The sequence below is a fragment of the Mesoplodon bidens genome, assembly GCF_964165515.1.
Source record: "Mesoplodon bidens genome assembly, chromosome: 3".
Lineage (NCBI taxonomy): Eukaryota > Metazoa > Chordata > Mammalia > Artiodactyla > Ziphiidae > Mesoplodon > Mesoplodon bidens.
The window spans coordinates 156,284,398-156,301,507 of record NC_138178.1 but is presented as its reverse complement, the minus strand read 5'-3'; the positions used below and the strand labels follow the sequence as shown (position 1 = coordinate 156,301,507).

The following is a 17,110-nucleotide window of genomic DNA, read 5'->3' as shown; positions in this document are numbered from 1 at the left end:
CATGGGCTTCAGTAGTTGTGGTACACGCACTTCAGTAGTTGTGGTGTGTGGACTCAGTAGCTGTGACTCTCAGACTCTAGAGCACAGGCTCAGTAGTTGTGGCTCACGGGCTTAGTTGCTCCATGGCATGTGGGATATTCCTGGACCAGGGGTTGAACCTGTGTCCCCTGCATTGGCAGGCAGATTCTTAACCACTGCACCACAAGGAAAGTCCCAAAAATACTACTTTCGTTTACCTTATATTATATTGAGTGGGGTGACAAAATAAATATGATAAATAGGTAAATTATGTAATATATGAGGTTATAAGCACATTGTTGAAAGCAGTAGAGTAAGGGAAGGCGAGTTTGGGAGAGCACGGCACAGGGTTTAATATGTAGGCAATATTTAACTTTAAAAGTTAGACAAGAGTCATGGAAAATTACCTTTCTGTTTGGTTCTACTAGGGATGGATATAATGGGAAGAAGAAAAATAGCATCAGGTATAGGGATCCTATGTGTATCTTATGTTATGTTGGCCTTAGGCTTTTTTAAAATAAATTTATTTATTTATGTATTTATTTTGGCTGTTTTGGATCTTCATTGCTGCACACGGGCTTTTTCTAGTTGTGGGGCTACTCATTGTTGTGGTGCATGGACTTCTCATTGCGGTGGCTTCTCTTATTGTGGCCACGGGCTTTAGGGCGTGCAGGCTTCACTATTTGCAGCATGCGGGCTCAGTAGTTGTGGCTTGCGGGCTCTAGAGCACAGGCTCAGTAGTTGTGGCTCACAGACTTTGTTGCTTCGCAGCATGTGGGATCTTCCCCGACCAGGGATTGAACTTGTGTCCCCTGCGTTGGCATGTGGATTCTTAACCACTGCGCCACCAGGGAAGTCCAAGGCTTTTTCTCTTGCTGAACTTTATTAAGAACCAGAAAGAGGAGTCATATAGTGTCCCACTGAGAAAAACTAAACATTAACATATGATAATTCTTTTTAAAATAATTTTTTTGTTTTTTATTTTAGTGATCAGGATTATTCTCTCCACACATACCACTTAAAAATTGTTTATTACTGTCCTGTAGTGATTATCAAATTTTGGTATCAGAATCATTTTACATTGTTAAAATTTTTCAGAACTCAAAGATCTTTTATTAATGTACATTGTGTATATCAATATCTATCATATTAAAAATTAAAACTGGATATTTGAAAATATTGATACCTTTAAAATAATAATTATAAATCCATTCATACTAACATAAAAATCAATGAAATTTAACTGTTTTTCAATACAAAAAAATTAAAGAGTGACTTTGGTTTTTGAACGTTTGGAAATCTCTTTAATTGCTGTCTTAAAAGAAGATGGCTGCATTTTCACTTTTGCTTCTTCATCTAATCTGTTGTTATATTACCTGTCATGTAACCCCTGAAGAAACTGCATTTTACATTCATGAGAAATTGAATGTGGAAAAGACAAGTAACATTTTAGTATTATAATTAAGGGGTCTTGGATGGTGCCCAAACACCCTTTGAGAATTGCTAGTCTAGTGCAATTGAAAGATGTAAATTGTGCCAATAGTAAAAGTTAAGGATGCCCTTTAATTTTTTTTTAAAGACAGTACAATAGAATCTGTTATGGAACTTATAGATAAAACACTATATGATCTCTACACATGTTATATGTCATAGCCTATCCACTAATTAACACTAGATTACAACCCCATTTTTCTTTTAGTAAATATTTATCAGTATTGGCACCCTATAAGTCATTTCTTTGCATAAGGAATATGCAGTAGTCTATTATAAAGTCATAAAACTGTCATTGGGGAGAAATGCAAAAGAACCACATATCTGTGCATTTAGATAATTATATCAAATGCATGCCCAGCTTTTTCATAAAAGCTTCAGAAGGTGAGGTATAAAGTTGGTAATCTCTCAAAGTGATTGCCTTTATTTCTACTTTTTTAATTTAATAAAAATTTATTGCTCATCTTGTTATCTATAGAGCACTTGAATTCCTTTATACATCTTAGAATCAGCTCGTCAATCTTAGAAAAGAACCTACTGGTGTTTTGATAGGATTATGTTAAATGTGTAGATTAATTTGAGAATGGACATCTTAATATTGATGATATTTTCCAATCTATGAACATGGTGTATCTATCCATTAATTTAGGTTGTCTTTAACTTTTCTCATGATGCTGTGTAATTTTCAGCAAACAGGTCTTGCACATCTTTTTTAGATTTATTCCTATTTTTTTATTTATGATGTTATATAAAGTAACTCTTTAAAATTTGAATTTCCAACATTCTTTTCTAGTAGATATAAATACAATTGATTTTTTTTGTATATTAAACTTGTATTTTGTAACCTTAAGCTCATTTATTAGTTGTAGTAGCTTTTAGTAGTTGTTGTTTATTCCTTGCCCTTAGAGTTTTCCTTGTACATGATCATGTCCTCTGCAAATAAGGACAGTTTTGCTTTCTTCTTTCTTTTCTTTTTCCCTTGTCTTAATCAACTGGTTGGAACCTTCAGTACATATTAAACTAACCTTGTTTTCCTGAGATAAACTCCAATCTGTCAAAACATATTTCTCCTTTTACATATGGCTGGATTTGATTTAGTGATAGTTTGTTAAGAATTTTTGCATCTATGTGGGTGAGGAATATTGGTTTATAACTTCTTTTCTTGTAATGTCTTTATCAGATTTGGATGTTAGTATAACAGTGACTCTTAACATGAGTTGTGTTTCCCTTTTATTTTTGGGAAACATTTGTGTAAAGTTTGTATTATTTCTTTGTAAATGTAGGATAAAATTCATCAATGAAATCTTCTGCGCCTGTAGTTTTTGTTTTGGGAAGGTTTTAATTTTAAACTTGAATTCTTTAATAGATGTATGGTTTTTCAGAATTTCTACTTCTTCTTGAGTCAGTTTTGTTAATGTGTGCCTTTTAAGATATTTTTCCATTTTATTGCAGTTGTCCAATTTATTAGCTTAAAGCTTTTTGTAATATCCCCTTTTTAATTCTTTTAGTTTCTGTAAGATCTGTGCTGATGTCTTTTATTATATTCCTGATATTGGTAATTTGTTTTCTCTTTTTATCTTTATAAGTCTTGCTGAGGGTTTTATTACTATTTTTAAGGAAACAGCCTTCAAATTTAAGTTTTTTCTGTTGTTTGTCTTTTTAATGTTTATTGATCTCTATTGTTATTTTTATTTCCTTTCTTTTACTTCCTTTTTGTATCATTTGTTATTCTCCTGGATTCCCAAGTTGAAAAATTTATTTTAATACTTCTCTTTCCTAATATAGTCATTTAAAGTTATAAATTTCCATCTTAGCAATACTTCAAATGCATTCCACAAATTCTGGTATCTTGTCTTTTTATTATCACTTAGTTTGAATTAGAAAATATTTCCCTTGTGATTTCTTCTTTGACCTATGGGGTTTTTTTGAAGTATACTACTTAATATCCAGTTATGTAATTTTCTAGATATTTTATCATCAGTTTCTAAATTTAGTACCCTTGCAGTCATAAAACATACTCTTGATTCAATGATTTTGATCCTTTTCTGAGACTTGTTTTATGGCCCCAAATGTGGTCTATCTTAGTAAATTTTCCATGTGCACTTGAAAATAAGTTATGTTCTGAATTTATTGAGAAATGTTCTGTAAAAGTCACTTATGCTAAATTGTTTCACACTGTTCTATGTCCCTGGTGATTCCTATATCCCTACTGATATTGTTAATTTCTTTTTTGAAATTGCTTATTTCTAACAATAACTGATAGAGGATTTTTAAAATATCCAGCTATTACTTTGTGTGTGTGATTTTTTTTTCTCCAAATATTTTGAAACTCAGTTATTAGATCCCATCTTACTATTGATTGTGGAAATGCATCTAGTTAGGAGCCTATTGTAGCAGTCTCAGTAAAAGCAAAAGAGGGACTGACAGAGGACATTAGTAGTGGCAACAAATGCAAAAGATTTTGTGGAGGAATTAGTGCAAGATTGACCAGTGTAGGTGAATGAAAGAGAAGACTCACAGGATACTCTATGGTCTTAGTGGTTTTGCCATTGGGAGAAATAGCAAAGTTGGGAAGGAGGAGCTGATTTGGTGGGAGAACAAGAGGGATCCTGTTTTTATCTATTCCTTAAAATCATAAAAAAAGGTCTCAGGAAGACCCAAACTTTTGTGACAGAGAGATGATATGGTAATTTCTTGCCTTATGGGTATAAGATGTATTAGGTGTAAGATGTTTTAGGTGCTACCTGGTGATTCAGAAATAATGAGGACTTAATATGGGTAATGAAGACCAAGCAAAGGCTGTTGTAGTTGCATACTTACAAATGTATCTATTAGGAAGTAGGATGAAATAAATACGTTATTAGAAATAGGAGCACCATGTTCCTGGTGAAAAGGGAAGTACTGATTACTTCTGTTAAGACCCATATGGGGAGGTTTTTTGTAGGACATGTCTTTTGATTTACATGTTGAAAAATGCAGCAGGATTTCTATAAGAAAGAGGAGGAGGTAAACTTCTCTCCAGGGGTTATCTGCATAGTGATCTCTTCTTGCATGTTTCAGCATCTGTTTACAATGGTATACATAGAAGAGGTGGAGGACAGCTAAACTGATGATTAAATTTAGATATTTCTGAAGTATCAAAGTTAATTGTTGTAGAAATTTATATTTGATTCCCTTCACTATCTTATGAACTTGTCTGTTAGGTAGAACAATGTTAACCTATTTATAAGTGAAACATGACAGAGAAACTTTCTATTCATTGGAATAACCATTCTCTGCACTAATATTCTTTGTTTGATTTAGTGTCATATTAACTGACATGTGCCAGGTTGACCTAGGCCCATGTACAAGGAGTTTCTATCAGTGAGTGCCACCAGATTTGTAGATCTGAGTTGTTTTATGTTTCCTGGGCTATTTTAGGCCTGTAGGTTGGAGCTGGAGTGTTCCAGAAGGAGAGGAAACCTATTGAGAAGTTAATGTCATGGGCCTCTTAGAAGTTTAGTAGTTATTGACGTAGAATTTCTTTTTCTTTTTTTTTTTTTTAAATTGGGGTATAGTTGTTTTACAGTGTTGTGTTAGTTTCTACTGTACAGCGAAGTGGAGTTCCCTGTGGTATACAGCGGGTTCTCATTAGTTATCTTTGACTTAGAAATTCTTCATTGTTATGAAACAATATTTGATGATCATGCAACTTATATAAATGTTAGTCATTGTCTAGTCTAATAACAAGGAAAACCAATTTTTTCTATTGCCTATTGGAGTATAATTAAACATTCTAAATTAAGGGATAATCTCTAAGTGTCATGTAATTTATTTGGATTCTGGTTATTTTAGCACTTTATTTTACATTTCACCAGTTTGTTCAGAAGTTTAGTGATCTTGATCATTAGAGATAATGAAAGATTATTTTAATTGACAGAGGAAATTATTTGAACTCATTAAACTATTATTGTGTTTAATGTGAAATTATGTCTTCCCTCATGTATTTTCAGGCTTTCTTCATAATTATTTTCAAAAACCAATTGAAAAACAGTGGTTTTTTAAAAAATTATGTCCACTATTTGAGTCAAATCAGAATTTCATTTTAATCTTAATCTGTGTTTTTGCTTATATATGTTTCATTACAATAATTTTACTTCTCATGTATTTAGTGTGTTATGATTTAAAATCTAGCCAGGCCAACAGGTCAACAGGGATTGAAATTAAACTCAATTGGCTAAATGTTCCTAGGACCAGCATTGAATAAAATTAATGATATGCTGGGAGCTCCTGATAACCAGATCTGTGCAGGTGTCAACTTTGAATTATATAATCAACATTCACATTGTTAGTGAGTAAATTGACAATAGAAAGTTATGGCTAATTATTCTTTAGTTAGGTATAAATATCTCCACCCACCTGCCATGTGGGTAATAAGCCTGATGCTTGTACTACTTCTATTGGCTAAACTTAATTTTGGAGACAAACATTTTCAATATTTTAAGTAATATAGTCCGTTAGCAACAGTGAAGTATTGATTGAATGGAGAGTTCAGATATTTAAAGTTTACATTTTTCCTCTCCTAAATTATTGGATGTATTTCTGTATTCTGGAAAATCCAGAAATGTTAAATATACTATACAAATGAATTCTTAGATTTTCTTCTTTGATCCTTTTATAGATTATTTGTATTATTTTCTGCTGTTTCATACGACAGCAAAGCTGGTCTACTTAAATTTGAATCATGAGCATATTCAGGGAGAAAAATAAGATAAAGTTGCATGTGCTAAAAAAGATTTGATGTGAGTTTTTAGGTTAGTAATTAGCTTTTATTAAATTCAAAGCATATCTTTGCTGTGTTTGACTTCTTTTAAGCTAACGCTTCTTTTCTATTTTGTTTTGTATATATTCGTTATCAATTGTAGTAGGCAGAATAATGCCAGCTCACCTCCCCCAAAGATGTCTACATCCTAATCCCCAGGACCTTTTTTTTTTTTAGATGTTGGGGGTAGGAATTTATTAAGTTATGTATTTATTTTTGCTGCGTTGGGTCTTCGTTTCTGTGCGAGGGCTTTCTCTAGTCGTGGCAGGCGGGGGCCACTCTTCATCGCAGTGTGTGGGCCTCTCACTATCGCGGCCTCTCTTGTTGCGGAGCACAGGCTCCAGACGCGCAGGCCCAGTAGTTGTGGCTCACAGGCCTAGCCGCTCCGCGGCATGCGGGATCCTCCCAGACCAGGGCCCGAACCCGAGTCCCTTACGTTAGCAGTCAGATTCTCAACCGCTGCGCCACCAGGGAAGCCCCCCAGGACCTTTTAATATGTTACATTATATGCCAAAAGAGATTTTGTAGCTATGTTCAAATAAGGGTTTAGAGGAGACGAAATTGTCCTGGATTATCTATTTAGGCCCACTGTAATCATAAGCATTCTTAGAAGTGAAAGAGGAAGCAGAAAAGGGAGTCAGATGTTTCGATGTGAGAAAGACTCAATGTACCATTCACTGATGAACTTAAAGATAGAGGAAGATGACCAAAGCCAAGGAATGTGGCTGGTCTCTAAGAAGCTAGAAAAGTTAAGGAAATTGATTCTTCTCTGGAACCTCTAGAAATGAATGCAACCTTGCTGACACCACGATTTTAGCCCAGTGAGACCTGTACAGGACTTCTAATGTACAGAATTGTAACATCATAAATTTGCATTGTTCTAAGGCAGAAGAAAATCTGTGGTGATTTGTTACAGCATACATACAAACTAATGCACCAATAAAATCATGAAGTTAGAGATTTGTAATAGTTTCTCTGTCTCTTGGTTCTCAGTTCTGTTCTCAAGTAATTCTCCAGCCTGCTTGAACCTCTTTGGGTACATGTGCCCATCTTTGGCATTTGTCAGAAAGTTAAGAATATATGCATATTACTTTCAGTCTACTAAAACTAACTTTGAAATGCACTGAGACAGTTCTCAAAATGTGTGAAATGTGGTATTTTCAAAACGAATATAATTTCATTATATTCACCCATATAACATTTATTGCTGTGTGCCGGATACTGTTTAAGTGCTTTAAGCAATTTATTATTTCAGTTATTCCCAAATAGGTACCATCATCCAGCTTTCAAAAAAATAAAACAATCAGGGTTATTTTTCTTGGAAGAAATACTACAAAGTAACTAGATACACATTATGACTTTTATGGTCCCTTAGGCATTTTTGCCTTCATGGGTCCCTTCCTCCAAAGAAAATTAGATTTTTGACTACATGGATATGAAGATGAATATAATCCAGGCTAGATTTATTATTATATATTCATTATTATATTTGTTTTTCTTCTGGCTTTATAATCAGTTAAGATGAAAACATTTTCATTGGCTGTAGACACTGTGCCTACTGTGCTTAGTGGAAAAGTATAGACTGGATGTAAGAATATAGGCTATGCTCTGAGGTCCTCTGGGGGCTCTAGCTGTGCAGTAGGTGGTGAGGGAGACACTGATAATGGGTTTCCTTAGGAAGTTACATATGGGGAACCTGAGTCTGAGTAGGCATGAGCTAGGCAAGGGATGATGGCAGAGTTGTCCTAAGAGAGGGAACCACGTGTGTGAAGGACTGAGGTGGGAAGGAGCTTGGCTGGAACATAATGAGATAAGGAAATTAAAGTGCAGACACAAAGATTGTGGTTGGCCTAATGTTATACACCTACTAGATTTAAAAAAATTATTTGTCCCTACAGTGAACTCAATTTTCAGATGACTGGTACACCTTTGGTAGATATTAAGCCTCAATTTGTGGTTGCATTCTTGACTAAGTATTTGAAATTTGATTATTCTTTATTGTTGATGGAGTTGGGATCCATAATGCTTTAGGTAACAGATGTGGTGGCTGAGAATAAACATGCATGCTGTGAAATTTAAAATGGAAATATTTTAAAATAGTGGATGGCAATATATTATATATAAAGCTTATATTGCCTTATAGCTATGAAATGTTAATTTGAAACTCCAAGGAAAATTTTCTTAATTTATTAATTTGAAAGCTTTCCTGAGAGCTTTTAAAACCTACCCTTACACTTATGATTTGAAAGAAAGATTGCTTTCTTCTACTTCCTCGTCTCCTGCAACTACTGACTTTACCAAGATTTTTTTGGTGGTTTCTCACCTATCTACTCCTCCCTCTGCATTTAGACTACTGTCTTATTTAGCTCCTTATTCCTTCATATCTTCTAAGGTTGCTGAAGCTTCTTATTTGCAAGGTCCTCCTAACTTCTAGTTGCTGTCTTCTACTTGATTGGTCTTTACCTCTGAGCCTGCCAGAGCCCCCAAGACAGCTGACTTTCCCAAGCAGGCACACTCCTATGGGTGTGTTCAAGTTCACACCATTCCCTGGGCTCCAGATATCCTCCATCTATTTCTCTGCTGTTTAATAAAGCATTTGGTAAACTGACATCTTTTAGGGATAACCTTGAATATGCTTAGATTACTACAAAAACAGGAAATCATTTTAAAACTGTGATTTTGTATTTTTTATAATGAATTACTTGCAACACACCCCATAATTGATCTCCACCCAGTAGTGCTTCATTGGAGAAAACACACCATGTGCACACACACCACTGCTGTTCTTTCTAATCAGTTCTGCCAGATGCATCTTCATTAAACACAGCTTAGAGCCCATGACTGCTCAGCTCAGATACCTTCTGTGGCTTTCTCACTGCTGACTAATTAATGTTCAAACTCTTACAGGTGCCCCATCATTTTTTCCCTCTCTTTCCTTGTTATCACCCTTGCTAGGAACATTTTTCCTTTTACTACCCTATTACTGTTAAAACTTTTGGATATTGCATGACATTTGCCATTTACTGCCCTTTCCTCTGCTTATCTGCATATATGTCTCTTTATATTTTTAATCTCTTGTTTTTAGACCCTTGTTTTCCCATTGCATCTGGAACCATGTTTTATATTGAAACAGGAAATAAACATACTTACTGAATGTTTGGGTAGGTGGGCAGGTGGATGGATGGATGGATAGATGGATAGATAAATGGATAGCACAGATTTAGCATCCTGCTTCTTTATCCCATTTATTATGGTGTCTTCATCAGAAGCTATATCCCCTTATCATATTTACTCTTAGACACTTAGGTCTGTTCTACCAATCAAAAAGAAAACAAACATCAGTGTTGATTTATTCTTATTTCTGCTTCTGCAAGACACGGGAATAAACATGAAGTAATAGACAACTTGGAATTATCCCACCAAACTACTCTGATGATGTCCTGTATTAACTAAGCTGTTTTCAGTATATCTTTTGAAACTAGGATGATTGTCAATAAGAGAAGCTTTCCGCTATTTATCTTTCCAGAGTCAAGTCCTTCACGTTCTCCCTAATAGTATTTGGAAAGACTTTGATACACAGATTCTCTTTCCTAGTTTAGATGAATAGTTCATCACATCAACCATGAGAGATTACAGACTTGCTTTATTTCCTATTGAAACTATTGACTTTGTTCTCTAGTATTTAAAATTCATTTCTTAATCATGTCACACTTTGAAAAGATTCCTCACCACAGTCCGCTACAGGTGATGTTTGATCTCTGTTTTCAACTGTTCAGCCTCGTTGTCTTTGAGATAGCCTTAGGTGAATGAAGGAAGCTAACATTTCCTGAGGGCTTGCTAATATTCAGGATTTTGTATGTTGTTTATATGTTTTATATGTCTTATTTCATATTTAAAACAACCATGAGAGGTTATTAATCGCATTTTACAGTCGGGCAGCTGAGCCTGGGAAGCAGTGGGGGTAGGTTGTTTCTCACAAGATGGGACAGTGAATTACAGATGGGGGAGGACTTTGTGAAACTCAGGGTTGTGTTCCTACTGTCATATCACATGTCAGCACTCCACAGTCAACTTCAGTGGGCCTTGCAAATTGGAAACAACCTGTTTTTCCTCACTTTGGGGGGATCTAGTCCCTGAAGTTGTAAAGAGATCAAGTTTTTATTAAGAATGTTAGAAAGAAGATTGCTCTGTCGAAATATCTTTTTTGGCTACCATAATAACTAAACCACTAAAAATGCTTTTCTAGAAAAAAAATGGTCAGTTTTGCTGCTTGGACGTTAACTCCCTAGTTGTGATAGCTCTAATATTCCCAGAATTTTCTTTCATGTCATTTTAGCATGTGATAGTCTATAATTTCTTGGCTAGGAATAGCAAGCCTCAGGCCCGTTTAATGAAGTTAATTCTAATATGGAATAGATCCTTTCTCTCCCATAAATAGGGAACTAAGTTCAAACCTTTTTTGGTCATGAGAAGTTTGGCTCTCTTCAAACGTTTCAAAGTTCACTGGGGTCAGGACAGCTGTGTATCCAATTTATAATTCACAGTTTCTTCCTTCTTTCCTCCCTTAACATGGTCATATCTCCCCCCTAGAACCTCAGCTGAGTCTGGCAGTGTCATCAACAGTTGCCCTCAGGTTAACGCCCCTCTACCTTCTTCGGTTCTGACTGTAGTGACTCAACACACCTTAACACAGAGCACTTTCATCTTGAGAAGAGGGATGTAAACTGCAGCTGAAGGATTTAGCTAAGTTGTAAAGATATTTTGAAACTCTGAGGTTACTAGAAACTAAAATGTCTATGGCAATTGGAAGGAGTTTTTTCTTCAAAGATCTTCAGAAAGGGAGACATCTATGTAGTATGATTTAGCAGCAGTGAAATGCTAATGATTATGAACAAAGAGAGGAGTTAGTTTTCTTATTCTTTCTTTAACTGAAATTGTGAACTCTCATTTAAACAAGGAACTGACCTTGCTTTCCAGGCACTTTGTGGCGAAGGCTGTTTAATGTGAACATTTCACAGAGGTATATTTCTAGGTAACGTGATCTCTTGTTCTTCCATATCAGTGAGGCCTCCGATGGGTTTACTTTAATATTTGTATCTTTCTTCATGGTGAGGTTAAAATGATTTTTAGGGCAGCACAGGCAAGAGAAAATGGCGGCTGTGTGTAATGCATCTTCAGAGATACTCTCTAAACACACACATTCTCATAATATTTCACTAAATATGCTTATCATAATGGTGTTCATTAAGGGAGGAGAGGAAAGACAAATGCAATTTCAATGAAATAACAAGTTTTCAAGCAAACATTCTTCATGTAAAAGTTTTTCTCAAAAAATAAACTGTTAAAATAGGAAAATATAGCTAATTAATGTGTGTTTACATTCCAGTTGGAAATCAATGTAAAAACACAGGCCTACTGTGTTCATACTGTTCTGCAATATTGATATCTGCATATATGTTTATACTAATTTTCTACTTAAATCTAAAAATTATCACTTTTTTTTTGCTCTTCTCTCAATCAAGGCAGAGAAATAATCTGTCAATTATTAAGAGATAATAAAAAAGCTTTGATTTAAATATGTTAGGAATACGAATTAAGAATTTGAGGGAATTCCCTAGAGGTCCAGTGGTTAGAACTCTGCACTTTCACTGCAGGGGGCACAGGTTTGATTCCTGGTTGGGGAACTAAGATCCTGCATGCTGTGCGGTGTGCCAAAAGAAAAAAAAAAGAATTTGAAATATCTTTCTGCTCTTTGGATTTGAATTCGATACTAACACTTTCTATACAGTTGCCATAGAAATGTGTACCTGTACATCTTTTCCTCTTCTTTTGAAATCTGTGGAGCAAATATTTAAAATATACTTTCTGGCAGAGAGCTGCTTTAGGGTTTGCTTTCTCTGACATCTGGAATGAGCTGGGTTGAATGTCTGTACTTCCTCCTGAGGCTTCTGCTTGCAAACCTTTTTTATTGATTGATTATTTTTTAAAGGTTACTGTAAATTGATCTTCATTCCATGTTAAACTAAAGTACCTTACTGTTTACAATCCCCCCTCCCCTGGTCAAATTGTAACCTTGTTTTTGTGTAAGTCTTGGTGTAAGGCTGGCGTTAGACAAGATATAAGTGTTGTTTGGCCTCTAATGTACGTCTCCATGTAAACCAATCTGAACTTTTTTACAATGATTTTGTATTGGTCTTTCAATTTCCACGCTTCCATAACCGTGTCCAGGTGACTAAGAATCTCATTACTTTTCCATAGCTCTAGCTCCATCTAAATTTCTAGTTTATTTTTCATTTGCAATTTTTTTTACAGTCTTTCTTTAGTTCAGTTTTTCTCCATGAGCACCTTGAAATGTCTCCCTCCTTTTACATTTCTGGTTCTCAAATATTTTATTCACCTTTCAGCATCTCAGTCCTAAAGTCCATTTTGTAAGAAATTGGTTTGTAGGAATTAACTATATTCACTTTCAGCCCCTTCTCCATGAAATATCCATCTATTCTTTTTCTTAATTTAATTTTTTATTAAAAATTTTTTTGAAAGAAATATCCATTTATTCTTTTTTTAACATCTTTATTAGAGTATAATTGCTTTACAATGTTGTGTTAGCTTCTGCTGTGTAACAACATGAATCAGCTATATGTATACATATATCCCCATATCCCCTCCCTCTTGCCTCTCCCTCCCACCCTCCCTATCCCAGCCCTTTAAGTGGGCACAGAGCACCAAGCTGACCTCCCTGTGCTATGTGGATGCTTCCCACTAGCTATCTCTTTTACTTTGGTAGTGTATATATATATGTCAGTTCCACTCGCTCACTTCGTCCTAGCTTACCCTTCCCCCTCCCTGTGTCCTCAAGTCCATCTCTATGTCTGCGTCTTTATTCCTGTCCTGCCCCTAGGTTCATCAGAACCTTTTTTTTTTTTTTTAGATTCCATATATGTGTGTTAGCATATGGTGTGTGTTTTTCTCTTTCTGACTTAACTTCACTTTGTATGATAGACTGTAGGTCCATCCACCTCACTACAAATAACTTAATTTTGTTTCTTTTCATGGCTGAGTAATATTACATTGGGTATATGTGCCACATCTTCTTGATCCATTCATCTGTTGATGGACACTTAGGTTGTTTCCATGTCCTGGCTATTGTAAATAGTGCTGCAATGAACATTGTTTTACATGACTCTTCTTGAATTATGGTTTTCTCAGGGTATATGCCAAATAGTGGGATTGCTGGGTCATGTGGTAGTTCTCTTTTCAGTTTTTTAAGGAACCTCCATACTGTTCTCCATAGTGGCTGTGTCAATTTACATTCCGACCAACAGTTCAAGAGGGTTCATTTTTCTCCACACCCTCTCCAGCATTTATTGTTTGTAGATTTCTGATGATGGCCATTCTGACTGGTGTGAGGTGATACCTCATTGTGGTTTTGATTTGCATTTCTCTAATGATTAGTGATGTTGAGCACTCTTTCATATGTTTATTGGAAATCTGTATATCTTCTTTGAAGAAATGTCTATTTAGGTCTTCTGCCCATTTTTGGATTGGGTTATTTGTTTCTTGGATACTGAGCTGCATGAGTGCTGCTTGTATATTTTGGAGAATAATCCTTTGTCATTTGCTTCATTTACAAATATTTTCTCCCATTCTGAGGGTTATCTTTTCATCTTGTTTATGGTTTCCTTTGCTCTGCAGAAGCTTTTAAGTTTCATTAGGTCCCATTTGTTTATTTTTATTTCCATATCTCTAAGAGGTGGGTCAAAAAGGATCTTGCTGTGATTTATATCAAAGAGTGTTCTGCCTCTGTTTTCCTCTAAGAGTTTTATAGTGTCTGGCCTTACATTTAGGTCTTTAATCCATTTTGAGTTTATTTTTGTGTATGGTGTTAGGGAGTGTTCTAATTTCATACTTTTAGTTGCGGCTGTCCTGTTTTCCCAGCACCACTTAGTGAAGAGGCTGTCTTTTCTCCATTGTATATTCTTGCCTCCTTTATCAAAGATAAGGTGACCATATGTATGTGGGTTTATCTCTGGGCTTTCTATCCTGTTCCATTGATCTATTTTCTCTTTTTGTGCCAGTACCATACTGTCTTGATTACTGTAGCTTTGTAGTATAGTCTGAAGTCAGGGAGCCTGATTCCTCCAGCTCCATTTTTCTTTCTCAAGATGGCTTTGGTTATTCAGGGACTTTTGTGTTTCCATATGAATTGTGAAATGTTTTGTTGTACTTCTGTGAAAACTGCCATTGGTAGTTTGATAGGCATTGCATTGAACCTGTAGATTGCTTTGGGTAGTAGAGTCATTTTCACAATGTCGATTCTTCCAATCCAAGAATGTGGTATATGTCTCCATCTGTTTGTATCATCTTTAATTTCTTTCATCAGTGTCTTATAGTTTTCTGCATACATGTCTTTTGTCTGCTTAGGTAGGTTTATTGCTAGTTGTTTTATTCTTTTTGTTACAGTGGTAAATGGGAGTGTTTCCTTAATTTCTTTTTCACATTTTTATCACTAACGTATAGGAATGCAAGAGATTTCTGTGCATTAATTTTGTATCCTGCTACTTTACCAAATTCACTGATTAGCTTTAGAAGTTTTCTGGTAGCATCTTTAGGATTCTCTATGTATAGTATCATGTCATCTGCAAACAGTGACAGTTTTACTTCTTTTCCGATTTGGATTCCTTTTATTTCCTTCTCTTCTCTGATTGCTGTGGCTAAAACTTCCAAAACTATGTTGAATAATAGTGGTGAGAGTGGGCAACCTTGTCTTGTTCCTGATCTTAGTGGAAATGGTTTCAGTCTTTTCACCATTGAGAATGATGTTGGCTGTGGGTTTGTCATATATGGCCTTTATTATGTTGAGGTAAATTCCCTCTCTGTCTTTCTGCAGGGTTTTTATCATAAATGGGTGTTGAATTTTTTCAAAAGCTTTTCCTGCATCTATTGAGATTATCATATGGTTTTTCTCCTTCAATTTGTTAATATGGTGTATCACATTGATTGGTTTGCATATATTGAAGAATTCTTGCATTCCTGGGATAAACCCCACTTGATCATGGTGTATGATCTTTTTAATTTGCTTTGGGTTCTGTTTGGTAGTATTTTGTTGAGGATTTTTTCATCTATGTTCATCAATGATATTGGCCTGTAATTTTGTATTTTTGTGACATCTTTCTCTGGTTTTGCTATCAGGGTGATGGTGCCCTCATAGAATGGGTTTGGGAGTGTTCCTCCCTCTGCTATATTTTGGAGGAGTTTGAGAAGGATAGGTGTTAGCTGTTCTCTAAATGTTTTATAGAATTTGCCTGTGAAGCCATCTGGTCCTGGGCTTTTGTTTGTTGGAAGATTTTTAATCACAGTTTCAATTTCAATGCTTGTGATTGGTCTGTTTATATTTTCTATTTCTTCCTGGTTCAGTCTCAGAAGGTTGTGCTTTTCTAAGAACTGGTCCATTTCTTCCAAGTTGTCCATTTTATTGGCATATAGTTGCTTGTAGTAATCTCTCATGATCCAGTGTATTTCTGCAGTGTCAGTTGTTACTTCTCCTTTTTCATTTCTAATTCTGTTGATTTGGGTCTTCTCCCTTTTTTTCTTGATGAGTCTGGCTAATGGTTGATCAATTTTGCTTATCTTCTCAAAGAACCAGCTTTTAGTTTTATTGATCTTTGCCATCATTTCCTTCATTTCTTTTTAATTTATTTGTGATCTGATCTTTATGATTTCTTTTCTTCTGCTAACTTTGGAGATTTTTTGTCCTTCTTTCTCTAATTGCTTTTGGTGTAATATTAGGTTGTTTATTTGAGATGTTTCTGGTTTCTTGAGGTAGGATTGTATTGCTATAAACTTCCCTCTTAGAACTGCTTTTGCCACACCCAGTAGGTTTGGGTCGTCATGTTTTCATTGTTATTTGTTTCTAGTATTGTTTGATTTCCATTTTGATTTTTTCAGTGATCTCTTGGTTATTTAGTAGTGTAATGTTTAGCCTTCATGTTTTTGTATTTTATACAGTTTTTTTCCTGTAATTGATATCTAGTCTCACAGCACTGTTTTCGGAAAAGGTACTTGATATGATTTCAGTTTTCTTTAATTTCCAAAGGCTTGGTTTGTGATCCAAGATGTGATTTATTTTGGAGAACAGTGTGCACTTTGGAAGAAGTGTATCCTTCCACTTTTGGGCAAAATGTCCTAAAAATATCAATAAAGTCCATGTAATCTATTGTGCCATTTAAAGTTTGTGTTTCCTTATTATTTTCTGTCTGGATGACCTTTCTGTTCATGTAAGTGGGGTGTTATAAAGGCCCAACTGTAACTGTGTTACTGTCAATTTCTTATTTTATGGCTGTTAGCATTTGCCTTATGTATTGAGGTGCTCCTATGTTGGGTGTGTAAATACTTATAATTGTTGTTTTCTTCATGGATTGATCCCTTGATCATTATTTAGTGTCCTTCCTTGTTTCTTATAACAGTCTTTATTTTAAAGTCTATTTTATCTGCTATGAGTATTGCTACTCCAGTGTTCTTGTGATTTCCATTTGCATGGAATAGCTTTTTCCATCCCCTCACTTTCTGCCTGTATGTGTCCCTAGGTCTGAAGTAGGTGTCTTATGGGTCTTGTTTTCATATCCATTCAGCCAGTGTATGTCTTTTGCTTGGAGCATTTAATGCATTTACATTCAATATGATTATTGATATGTATGTTCCTATTACCATTTTCTCAATTGATTTGGGATTGTTTTTGTGGGTCTTTTGCTTCCCTTCTGTTTCCTGCTTAGAGAAGTTCCTTTAGCATTTGTTGTAAAGCTG

General features: G+C 35.2%; 1 protein-coding gene across 4 annotated transcripts in view; it reads left to right on the top strand.

The window, feature by feature from the left end:
- The window catches only part of CEP128 (centrosomal protein 128), a 423,783-nt gene that overhangs the window by 192,651 nt on the left and 214,022 nt on the right, over window positions 1-17,110 (top strand). The window lies entirely within an intron of this gene.